This window comes from Pelodiscus sinensis, chromosome 7 (assembly GCF_052426305.1).
Source record: "Pelodiscus sinensis isolate ZL-2025 chromosome 7, ASM5242630v1, whole genome shotgun sequence".
Taxonomy (NCBI): domain Eukaryota; kingdom Metazoa; phylum Chordata; order Testudines; family Trionychidae; genus Pelodiscus; species Pelodiscus sinensis.
The window spans coordinates 361,045-373,330 of NC_143058.1; the positions used below are offsets into that span (position 1 = coordinate 361,045).

The 12,286-nt window shown below is 45.6% G+C and overlaps 1 protein-coding gene across 6 annotated transcripts in view; it reads right to left on the bottom strand.

The window, feature by feature from the left end:
- LOC102447238 (unconventional myosin-X-like) overlaps nt 1-12,286 on the bottom strand; it is a 316,165-nt gene that overhangs the window by 188,199 nt on the left and 115,680 nt on the right. The window lies entirely within an intron of this gene.

Consider the following 12,286-nt stretch of genomic DNA (forward strand, 5'->3'; position numbering starts at 1 on the left):
GGGAAACCAATACGGCTGTACACAGGCAATCCAGGAAGTTTTTGGAGAATGTTGGGGATAACTTCTTGACACAAGTGCTGAAGGATCCGACCAGGGGCCGTGCGCAGCTTGACCTTCTGCTCACAAACAGGGAGGAACTAATAGGGGAAGTGGAGGTGGGTGACAACCCGGGAAGCAGTGATCATGAGATGGTAGATTTCAGGATCCTGACCAAAGGAAGGAAAGAGAGTAGTAAAATACACACCTTGGACTTCAAAAGAGCAGATTTTGACTCCCTCAGAGATCTGATGGGCAGAATCCCCTGGGATGTTAACATGAAGGGGAAAGGAGTCCAGGACAGCTGGCAGTATTTTAAAGAAGCCTTATTGAAGGCACAGAAAGAAACCATCCCGACGCGTAGCAAGAGAGGCAAACATGGTAGGAGACCGGATCGGCTTACAGGGGAAATCCCTGGTGAACTTAAGCACAGAAAGGAAGCTTACAAAAAGTGGAAACTTGCACAAATGACCAGGGAGGAGATAAAGGTATAGCTCGAGAATGCCGGGGGGTTATCAGGAAGGTGAAAGCGCAGATGGAATTGCGACTGGCTAAGGATGTGAAGGATAACAAGAAAGGTTTCTACAGGCATGTTAAGAAGAAGGTGATCAGAGAGGGTGTGCAGCCCCTAATGGATGAAGGATGTAACTTAGTGACAGATGATGTGGGGAAAGCTGAAGTACTCAATGCTTTCTTTGCCTCTGTATTCACGGACAAGGTCGGCTGCTGGACTTCTGCGCTAAGTGACGCAAGATGGGATGAAGATGGTCAGCCTGTGGTGGGTAAAGAACAGGTTAGGAACTATTTAGAAAATCTAAACGTACATAAATCCATGGGTACGGACTTAGTGCATCCGAGGGTACTGAGGGAGTTGGCAAATGTCATTGAGGAGCCTTTGGCCATTATCTTTGAAAAGTCGTGGAGGTCGGGAGAAATCCCGGATGATTGGAAAAAGGTAAATGTTGTGCCCATCTTCAAAAAAGGGAAGAAGGATGATCCAGGGAACTACAGGCCGGTCAGTCCTACCTCGGTTCCTGGAAAAATCATGGAAGGGATCCTTAAGGAATCCATTTTGAGGCACTTGGATGAGAGGAAAGTGATTAGGAATAGTCAGCATGGATTCACAAAGGGCAAGTCGTGCCTGACCAATCTGATTAGCTTCTATGATGAGGTAACTGGCTCGGTGGACATGGGGAAGTCAGTGGATGTTATATACCTTGACTTTAGCAAGGCTTTTGATACGGTCTCCCACAATATTCTTGCCAGCAAGTTAAGGGAATGTGGATTGGATAAAGGGATGGTAAGATGGATAGAAAGATGGCTAGAAGGCCGGGCCCAGCGGGTAGTGATCAATGGCTCGATGTCAGGATGGCGGTCGGTTTCTAGTGGAGTGCCCCAAGGTTCGGTTCTAGGACCGGTTTTGTTCAATATCTTTATTAATGATCTGGATGAGGGGATGGATTGCACCCTCAGCAAGTTTGCGGATGACACTAAGCTGGGGGGAGAGGTAGATACGCTTAAGGGCAGAGATAGGGTCCAGAATGACTTAGACAAATTGGAGGATTGGGCCACAAGAAATCTGATGAGGTTCAACAAGGACAAGTGTAGAGTCCTGCACTTGGGACCGGAAGAATCCCGAGCATAGTTACAAGTTGGGGACCAACCGGTTTAGTAGTAGTTCTGCAGAAAAGGACCTGGGGGTTACAGTGGATGAGAAGCTGGATATGAGTCAACAGTGTGCCCTTGTAGCCAAGAAGGCTAATGGTATATTAGGTTGCATTAAGAGGAGCATTGCCAGCAGATCCAGAGATGTCATTATTCCCCTTTATTTGGCTTTGGTGAGGCCGCATCTGGAGTATTGTGTCCAGTTCTGGGCCCCCCACTACAAAAAGGATGTGGACGCATTGGAGAGGGTCCAGCGGAGGGCAACCAAAATGATTAGGGGGCTGGAGCATATGACTTATGAGGAGAGGCTGAGGGACTTGGGTCTGTTTAGTCTGCAGAAGCGAAGAGTGAGGGGGGATTTGATAGCAGCCTTCAACTTCCTGAAGGGAGGTTCCAAAGAGGATGGAGAGAGGCTGTTCTCAGTAGTGACAGATGGCAGAAGAAGGAGCAATGGTCTCAAGTTGTGGTGGGAGAGGTCCAGGTTGGATATTAGGAAAAACTATTTCACTAGGAGGGTGGGGAAGCACTGGGATGGGTTACATAGGGAAGTAGTGGAGTTTCCATCCCTAGAGGTGTTTAAGTCCCGGCTTGACAAAGCCCTGGCCAGGTTAACTTAGTTGGAATTGGTCCTGCCTAGAGCAGGGGGCTGGACTTGATGACCTTTTGAAGTCTCTTCCAGTTCTATGATTCTACGATTCTATAATACTTATGTGCAACACTTACATACCGGCAATTGATCAAAATTTGACACAGCATGATATAAAATTGAGATGGTTTGTTCAGCATAGCAGTTCTGCACCTTTGTAGAACATTAATTATACTGTTCCCATCTCCCTTTGTTTTATGTTCACCTGCCTTTTCTTTTCTTCATGGGTATCTTGTTTTAGCTTCTTGTCCAGGATGTTCAGCTTGTTTGTCCTTGGTGTCTCCTATTGATTTTAATACACTCCGATTTCTCTACTGCTATCCTGCTTCGTGGGCCTGCACCCCCAAACTCCAATCCTCTGCCTCAGCCTGATGCAAGTGAGTGAGGATGGGGGAGGGAGGGAGGTTTGAGTGAGCATGGCAGGGCCTCAGACAAAAGGGTTGTGCAGGGATGTGAAAGTAGGTAGGACAAATGTATTTGGGTCAGAGGTAGATCCTGGATTGCACTTACTTTAAAAAAATGATTTTGTGCTTTAAAAGGTTGGAGACCACTGGTCTAAATCATTAAGATCTTGAACAGAACTAGATGCAGAAACGATCCTTGCAAAATGTCACTCATTATACCCTTCCAGCTTGACGGTGAACCATTGGTAACTAGTCTCTGGGAATGGTTGTCCAACCAGTTATGCACCTACCTTACAGTAGCCCCAGCTAGACTTTATTTCCCTAGTGTATAACAAGATCATGTAAGACCTATCAAAGAAGCGGTCAGGTTGGTTTGACACAATTTGTTCTCAACAAATCCATGCTGGCTGTTACCTATCTCCTTATTAGCTTCCAGATAGATTCCTTAATTATTTTCTCCATTATCTTTCCTAGCACAGAAGTTATGCTGACTGGTCTGTTGTTTCCTGGGTTATTCTTATTTCCCTTTTTATAGATGGGCACTAGATTTGCCCTTTTCCAATCCTCTGAAATCTCTTCCAACTTCCATGACTTTTCAAAGATAATAGTTCAGATATTTCCTCAGCCAGTTCCTGAGTATTCTAGGACGCACTCCCTAAGGCCTTGGTCACTTGGAGACATTTAGCTTGTCTAAGTAATTTGTTCCTTCCCTGTTTTTGCTTCTGAACCTACTGCATTTTCACTGGCATTCATTATGTTAGGCATCCAATCACCAACCAACCTTCTTGGTGAAGACAGAAACAAAATCATTAAGCACCTCTGCTATTTCCACATTTTCTGTTATTTTTTTCCCCTCTTCATTGAGTAACAGGCCTACCATGTTCCTGGTCTTCATTTCTTGATTCATTGTGTGTCCCATTTCATGTTTTGCCCTGTTTATTAATATCTCCCTCCACCCCCAACTCACTTCCTTTCATGGACTTCCCTCACTCCTCTCAAAATAGTATCGAAAGCCTTTTGTCCAGTCACCTCTCCTCTCTCCCACAAAGCCCACGTTTTTCATCCTGCCCTACCACATTCCCCACAGTCTCCTTACATCTCTTCTTTCCTGCTCATCTTAACCTCTCCAAAAGCTTAGCTGCCTCTTGGCAACTTAAGTTCTCGAGATGCTTTGGTTTCCATGGGTGCTCCACCACAGGAGGTGAGCACACCTGTGCACTCAACTGGATGACTGAATCCACTGCGCCTGCGAGTGCATGCCTGCACACTACACACCCTAGTGCGCCACAGTGACAGTATATAGGGAGGAGCAGACCAGCTGTTTCAGTTTCTTCTCAGCTACTCAGCCAAAAGACTCTGCATCAGAGGAGAGGGAGGACAGGAGGTGAAGCACATGTAGGGACAAAAACATCTCTAAGAACTCAAGTTACCAAGAGGTAAGTCATTTCTCCTTCTTCCATGAGGACATGTTCCTCTGGCTGCTCCACAATAGGCGACTCCCAAGCAGTGACTCACTGAGGAAATAAGTGTGAAGGAGGAAGACAATATGATTTGGAGGACAGCATCACTAATTTCGAGTCTATCTTGGACATGGATACGATAGCACAATACCTGCACAACGTGTGAGCTGCAGACCAGGTTGTGACTGCAAATTTCTACCAGGAAGTAAACGGCTACAGAAGTGAACCGAGTCCTGAGGGAGTGGGCTGTTACCCTGGAGGCTCATTGGCTTTGTTGTGGGTTATGACACAAACCGAAACCACTTTGATAAGCTGTGTGGAAATCTATTGTCCTTTCATTATTTTAGAGAAGGATACAAACGGCCTAGGGAAAATCCTAAAGATTCTCGTTCTGTCTGGACAGACTTTCTAATGTCTGAAGTGTGGCTTCTCCTCCTGAGGAACAAAGTTTAGATATCCAACAGGCTGTTGGATATCCTTATTGAGATGAAAAGTCCAACAAGATCTTTGGTAGAAACTGAGGATGGAGACATAGCATGACCGTGTCATGGTACAAGGTACTATATGGAGAATATATATCCATCATTGGACTGATAACTGGTTAAAAGACAGGAAAAAAAGAGTAGGAATAAATGGTCAGTTTTCAGACTGGAGAGAGGTAACTAGTGGGGTCCCCCCCAAGGGTCTGTCCTGGGAATGATCCTATTCAACTTTATTTATAAATTATCTGGAGAAAGGGATAAACAGTGAAGTGGCAAAATTTGCAGGTGATACCAAACTGCTCAAGATAATTAAGACCAAAGCAGACTATGAAGAGCTTCAAAAAGATCTCACCAAACTAAGTGATTGGGCAACTAAATGGAAAATAAAATTTAATGCTGATAACTGTAATGCACATGTAATATAATGTAATGCCTCTCTATAAAACCATGGTACGCCCACATCTTGAATACTGCATACAGAGGTAGTCGCCTCATCTAAAAAAAAAGATATTGGCACTGGAAAAGGCTCAGAAAAGGGCAACAAACATGGTTAGAGGTTTGGAAGGAGTCCCATATGAAGAGAGATTAAAATGGCTTGGACTTTTCTGTTTAGAAAAGGGGAGATATGATAGAGGTCTAATAAAACCATGACTGGTACGGAAAAAGTGATTAAGGAAAAGTTATTTACTTATTCCCACAATATAAGAATTAGGGGTTGTCAAATGAAATTAATAGGCAGCACATTTAAAACAAACAAAAGGAAGTTTTTCTTCACTCAGCGCACAGTCAAACTGTGGAACTCCTTGCCAGAGGATGTGGTGTAGGCTAGGACTTCAATAGGGTTCAAAAACGAGCTAGACAGATTGATGAAGGTTAGGTCCATCAATGGCTATTAGCCAGGATGGGTAGGAATGGTGTCCCTAGCCACTGTTTGTCTGGAAATGGGTGACAGGGGAGGGATCACATGAGGATTACCTGTTATGATCCCTCCCTCTGGGGCATCTGGTATTGGCCACAGTCAGCAGACAGGATACTGGGCCACAAGCACCCGAAGGTCTCCCACCCTGTCAGCCAACAGATGACTACCAGGAATGAGGTTTTTAAATGAATGAATGTATGGGCCCATATGTTTGAAAGGTTAAGTTCCTTAAGATACTGAGGTGGTGTTAAGATCCAGATACAAGGAAGCAAATCATATACAGTAATTCCTCATTTAACACTATAGATGCATTGCTGAAAATGTTCGTGCTAAGCAAAAACAAGCTGTGCGGGGTCAATTTTCCCATTAAACATAATGGAAAAGGTGGGGGTTGCATTTCAGGTGGTGGTGGCAAAGTCAATATTTTGTTGGTGCTGGGTTGTCAACGTCAACATTAGATCTCTAGCAACACAAGTCGTTGCAGTTAGTTAAAACACAAAGATAAACACGTGAATGAGTGGAGGAGCGCAGTGGCCACGTGTATTCATCCGCTCTTGTGTATTACCATTGTTTTCACCAACTTATACTGCCGCGTAACGTAGTCTGCCGCTTGGTTATTTTCGTGTTCTTTCGGGGATGGTCGTGTTATTCGAAAAACACTCCCTAAAAAAAAATCGTGCTATTGCGAAAACATGTTAAGTGGGCACGTGTTAAATGAGTAATTACTGTAAACCTTAAAAGAATCTGGCTGTGGTAGGGTGAGCAAAGAACAAAAGACTCTCAAATAAGTGAACGAAAGCCTGTATTGATTGCCAGAAGGACTTTAACAGAGCTCATACACAGTCCCTGTGCTTTCTCAAATCTAATACATAATCGAAGCTTGTTGAAAGGTGCTTCAGAAACACATCCAAAGTGACAGGAACACAAGGAAAAGAAGTGTGTCAACTTCTGCAGCTGAGTTTAACCTTTGCAAGGTTTCCTACTAGTCAGAAGTACAGATTAGATCTCAGCTGAGAAGTAGCCTCTAAATTTGAGAAGCATCAAGAAACCAGGTCTTGAGGATCAGTGATACAATGCTGGAGTGACTCATTCCTGAATTCTTTGCCACAAGGCCCAACCTGAGCATGGCACCATCACCGTATAGCTAAGGAAAGGAGAAGTAGCTTTGAGTCCCACACTTGTCTGGGCTAAGGCAGAGCTATTAAGATAACCCTCCTCTGCCTCAGTTTGATTAACCTCTAGAGGATTAGTGGTGCTGGAGAGTAGCCATAGAAGAGAGCATGGGGTCAGGGACAAGAAGAGTATCTCCCAAAGACATGCTCCCGCATCTCTGGTGGGAACTGAAAACAGGGCTATTTGAGATTGGTTGGGGTTGCAAAGAGACCCCCTAGGGGGAAGTTCCATGCTTTGCAGATGTGAAATATTAGGTTGCTGATGCAAAGTTTTTTGCATCTGCCATCGTTTTGGAGACCTGGCAGATAAACTGCAGAAATCTCTATGTAGTAGCCAATATACTAGTTCCAATGGTTCTATGCATAAGTTCTGGGATTTTCCTCCCCTTTGTTGATTTACATAGTGCATTGCCATCCTGTTGTGTATTGTTACCCTGACACAAGAGTCCTGAAAGTGCTGGCATGCATGACAAACTGCCCTTACTCTTAAGACACTGATGTGAAGCAACGCTTCCTGTTGGAACTTTGCTGTGTAACTTTGCAGGTGCGCTCCTCAGCCAAGGAGAAAGGAATCCCAAATGAGGATTCTTGCTGGCAGTGGGCATCCAAAAGGGAGAGGTACAGAAATTCATTTGCCACGGCTGTGCCTGTTTGGTATGTACATGGTTCGGAGCCAGGCCTGCAGACTCTGCAGATGGAATCTTGTGTGAGGCGGCTGACGTGATATTCCATGTGCTCTTTAAAAATATGAAAAAACAACAAATAGCCTAGTAGCACCTTAAAGACTAACTACACATGTAGATGGTATTGTGAGCTTTTGGTGTATGTATTATAACTGAGATATGCTTTGTGCAAGATGGTTCATGTGAGATATCATTGGAAAAGTTTCAGTTTACTGAATACAATTATCCTATTTATACACATGCAGCATTCCTATTTCTGGAGTTAGGAATATAGACTGCAGATTTGTATGACCAATGTGTTCATGTGGGGGTGAAACCTACTACCCAATCTGCAAACAAAACAACAAAAAAGCCCAAAAGTGCCAATAGCCAATTAGCAGGAGACAATGGACTACAAAAGAGCTTAGTCTTCCTGTGAACTTGTGGGTCTGCCTGTGAAGAATGATTACAGGGGCACTACAGAGACCGTGTCACCGGATACAGGACCCCATCTTGAATTGTATCGTTTTTCATGGAAGGGTGGGGAATGAAACAGGTTTCCCACCTTATGGAAATTCTAGATAAGACAGGGAAGGAATCAATTATTGTTTTCCACTGTCCTTTTCCCTAGAGATACACTTCCCTAGGGAGAACAATGGGAAACAAAAAGACTAACTGAAGTGAGTGGGTGCAGACAACTGCTGGACCCCCTTTTAATACACCTTTTATGAGTCTCAGCGGTAGCCATGTTAGTCTGTATCTACAAAAAAAAATAGAGGAGTCCCATGGCACAGATTTATTTGGGCATACACTTTCATAGGTAAGCCCACTTCATCAGATACACTGGGATGGAAATTATAGAGGCCGGGGTTTATTTATAAGGGGGGGGGGAGGGAAGGAAGTTACTTATCAAGTATAGCACCAATGAGGCCAATTAAGTGAGGGTGGACATGGCTCATTCCCAGCAATTAATAAGGAGGTGTGAAAACCAAGAAGGCAGAAATTGCCATGTAGTGAGATATCAAATTAGGACTGAATAAGGATTTAAATTGGTTTGTATTGAATTTGCAAATGAATTGCAGTTCTGCTGTTTCCCTTTGTATTGTGGTTTTGAACTATTTTTGTAGAAGGATAGCTACTTTTAAATCCACTGCTGAATAGCCAGGGAGGTTAAAGTGTTTATTAATGTTATCTTTCTTGATGTCTGATTTATGTCCATTTATCCTTTTGCACAGACACTGTCCAGTTTGGCCGACATATATGGCACTTATCACATTAGTGGATGTGCAGCCGGATGAGCCCCGGTGGCATGGCTTATGTGATTAGGTCCTGTGATGGTGACGCTTGTATAGACTTGTGGGCAGAGCTGGCAATGAGGTCTGTTGCAGGGATAGCCATACGCTCACCCAGCAACCTATGTCTACACTACACAGCAGCGTCATTTCAGAATAACACCAGTTATTCCAAAATAACATAGTGCGCGTCTACACAGCAAGCCTGTTATTTTGAAATAAACAACAGGCTTCTTACTCTGACTCCTGTAATTCTCACCGTATGAGGAGTAAGGGAAGTTGGGGGATGAGTGTTCTATTTCGAAATAAATAGTGGGAAGACAATGCCAAAAAACCAAAATAAGTTATTTCAACAAACTACGCAATTAGCGTAGCTCAAATTGCATAGCTTATTTCTAGTTTAGTCTTGCTGTGTAGACATGCCCTGTCTGAGGAGTGGTGTGTGGCTGCTGGGGAGTATTTTTTTCAGGTTAGGGGGCTGTCTGTAGGTGAGGAATGACCTGTCTCCCAAGACCTGAGAGAGAGGGGGATCATTTTCCAGGGTAGGTTGTAGATTGTCAATGATGCACTGGAGAGATTTTAGCTGGAGGCTGTAGGTGATGGCCAGTGGGATTTTGTTATTTGTCCTATAGTAGGTGAGTCCTGGGTACTCCTCTGGCTCTGTCCATCTGTTTCCTCACTTCCCCAGGTGGGTATTTTAGTTTTAAGAATGCCTGATAAAGACGTCGCAGGTGTCCGTCTCTGTCTGAGAGATTGAAGCAGATGCAGTTGGATCTTGAGGCTTGGCTACAAACAACTGATGTGTCCTGGATGGAAGTTGGAGGCATGTAGAGAAGACTATTGGTCAGTAAGTTTCCAATATCAGGTGGTATTTATGAGACCATCATTTATTTGTACTGTAGTGTCAAGGAAGTGGATCTCTTGTGTGTACTGGTCCAAGCTGAGGTTGATGGTGGGGTGGAAATTGTTGAAATCCCAGTGGAATTCTTCAAGGGTCTCTTTCCCATGGGTCCATATGTGGAAAACGCCCTCAATGTAGCATAAGCAGATGGGTTCTAGGGGACAGGAGCTGAGGAAACAATGTTCTTAGCCATAAAAATGGTGGCATACTGTGGGGCCCGGCCGGGTACCCACCGCATATCAGGAAGGAGCACACTTCATACAGCTTTGGGTTTGCTGAACATCTAGATGCTGGAGTAAATCCACTAAGTTGAGTTCTCCCAGAGATGATCTCAGGGTCTGTGTCTACAGCTGGAGGCAGTCTTACTGTGGTATCTGCTGGAGGAGGCTAGAGAGTGGGCAAAAGAGGGCCCAGGCTAGCAGGGAAAGGGGGCTCAATGGTGTCTAAGCACTTCAGGTGACATCCCAGGGGTCCCAACCCATCACAAGGCTGACATGTGACCTAGGAGCTGAAGGTAGGTCCTTACTGCTGTCAGTTGGACTCTGCTGTAGACTAGTGATGAGACCAGACATTGCTGAAAACATGCTCACTGGCAGATACTAGCTTAAACAGTTACATGATTATGGTACATCCTCTTCAGGGTAGCTGCTGCTCCTCCTGAACATACCCCCAGACCAGGGAAACAGGTGACTTCTTTGGCATTTTCTGGATGGGAACCCTATAGAATTTTCCAACCAGTCCATTGAGGAGGAGGGTACAGGAAGGGTCCCCATGAATATTCACATTCCGAGTCCAGGGCATCTTCTGGGCTTTGGTTAGTCCTCACGAGGCACAGGATAGTAAGGTAATGAAGAGCCCTGCACCACAATTTCAGAGTCCAAGGCATCGTCCCCCAAGTCCAGAGGAGGAGCTGTGCCTAGGTGCTGGGGCACAAAGGTGCTGATGGGCTTGGAGGAGGAGTAAGTACTGGGAACCTGGCTCCTGCTGTAATAGGAAAGGAGGTGGCAACCCATAATCCTAATGGTACCAGGGTGGGGCTCTTTGGTGGGGGGGACTCTGGTGCCTCAGCAATGAGCTGCTCATCCTAGGAGGAGAGCCTTCCAAAACAGACAGAATTCTACTCCAGCGTTCTGTGAGGCTGTGCGAGAGAGAGAGGTTTCCTCCAACTACCAGGAAAGACCACAGACTCCATTGAGAACAATGAGGCCCTGTGGCCAATGAGTTCTGTGCCCAATGCTTGGAGAGGGAGAGAGAGCTCAACACTGCAGACCCACTCCACCACGGGCTGGTTTACACTACAGTGGTGCGTGGACCTACATTACACAGCGCCAGTTACGTACGTGGCATGTCTGCACCATGCTCTGTCGATGGGAGACACTCGCCCATCATCTCACCTTACGCTTCCAGGGGAGCTGGAGTACAAACACCTACAGGAGAGCACTCTGCCATTGACTTAGTGGGTCTTCACCAGATCCATTAAATCAACACTACTGATCACAGCAGTATAGACATGCCCCGAGAGGCATGAAGACAGGGGCCAACCCCACACACACTGAGCAGTCACGAGGCGTCAAACTCCAAACAAACTGAAGCCCCGTCCAGAAAGCACTGGACAGCCCTTTGGAAGGCGGCGCGGGGTTTTTTGCACTTTGGCAACACTTATGTTCTCATCATTACCAACAAAGAATGTGTTAAATGACCCTGTGTACTGGCCCTACAGTATTACTATTAGGATTCATTGCAGTAGGCCGTAACCAGACAGCTCTCCCAGAATAGGGTAGTATTGCTAACGGCACTGGCATGACTAGAATTCGCGGGGTGCCAACTGACCTGTAGCAGCACTGTGACTGGATGCTGAGGGAACGCACGGCTCTTACGCTGTTGTGTGCAGCCAGCCTGCACCTTGCGTCACATGCCCTGGCTCTATGCATGTGTCACTTTAGTAATACCCATAGCAAAAAAACTACATGGATGAAAACCAGCAGAATCTGGTAACCTGTGTGTGGGAAATGGTAAACAAGAGGTCTGGCGGGCCACTCGTAGCTCCCTGATGGGGCGCAGATTGCCCACGAGGGATGTAAAATCACGTTTCATTGGTTAACCAGTTAAATGTGATGTCTAACCAGATAAGTGACTAAAGGAGAGGCTGCTCCAGCCCAGCTCAGCTGAAGTGGCCCTCCTGCCTGCCATCACTGGGGCTGGACACCCCTCCCCTGCCACAGGCAGGCGCTGCTCCAGCCTGTCCGGATGGCCATAGCAGTCCCTATCTGCAGCCTGCTCCAGCCCCCAGGGGTTAACCAGCCAGCCTTTCACATCCATACTGCCCACCACTGATTTAAAGCCTTAGCAGCAGGCTGTGGGAGCACTGACTCAAGGCCTGTGCAAATCTCAAGGTCTAAATGCAAGCGAACGGACCTCTGTTAATGGCCTGTAACTCAGGCACATTCTCCATATTCACAGGCACCAGAATCCTTTCAGGTTCCTTCAACAAAGAGACTCAGTCCTTCCTGTGTGGTCTTTAGCTCCCCTCTTTGGGGGTTTAGGGTTTGCAGTGCATCTGCTTTAGGAATTTTCACTGATCATCTCTATTTAAGAGGGGTCTATCACCATGTTACCTCTGTTTAATTTAATATTGTTAAAGCAGATG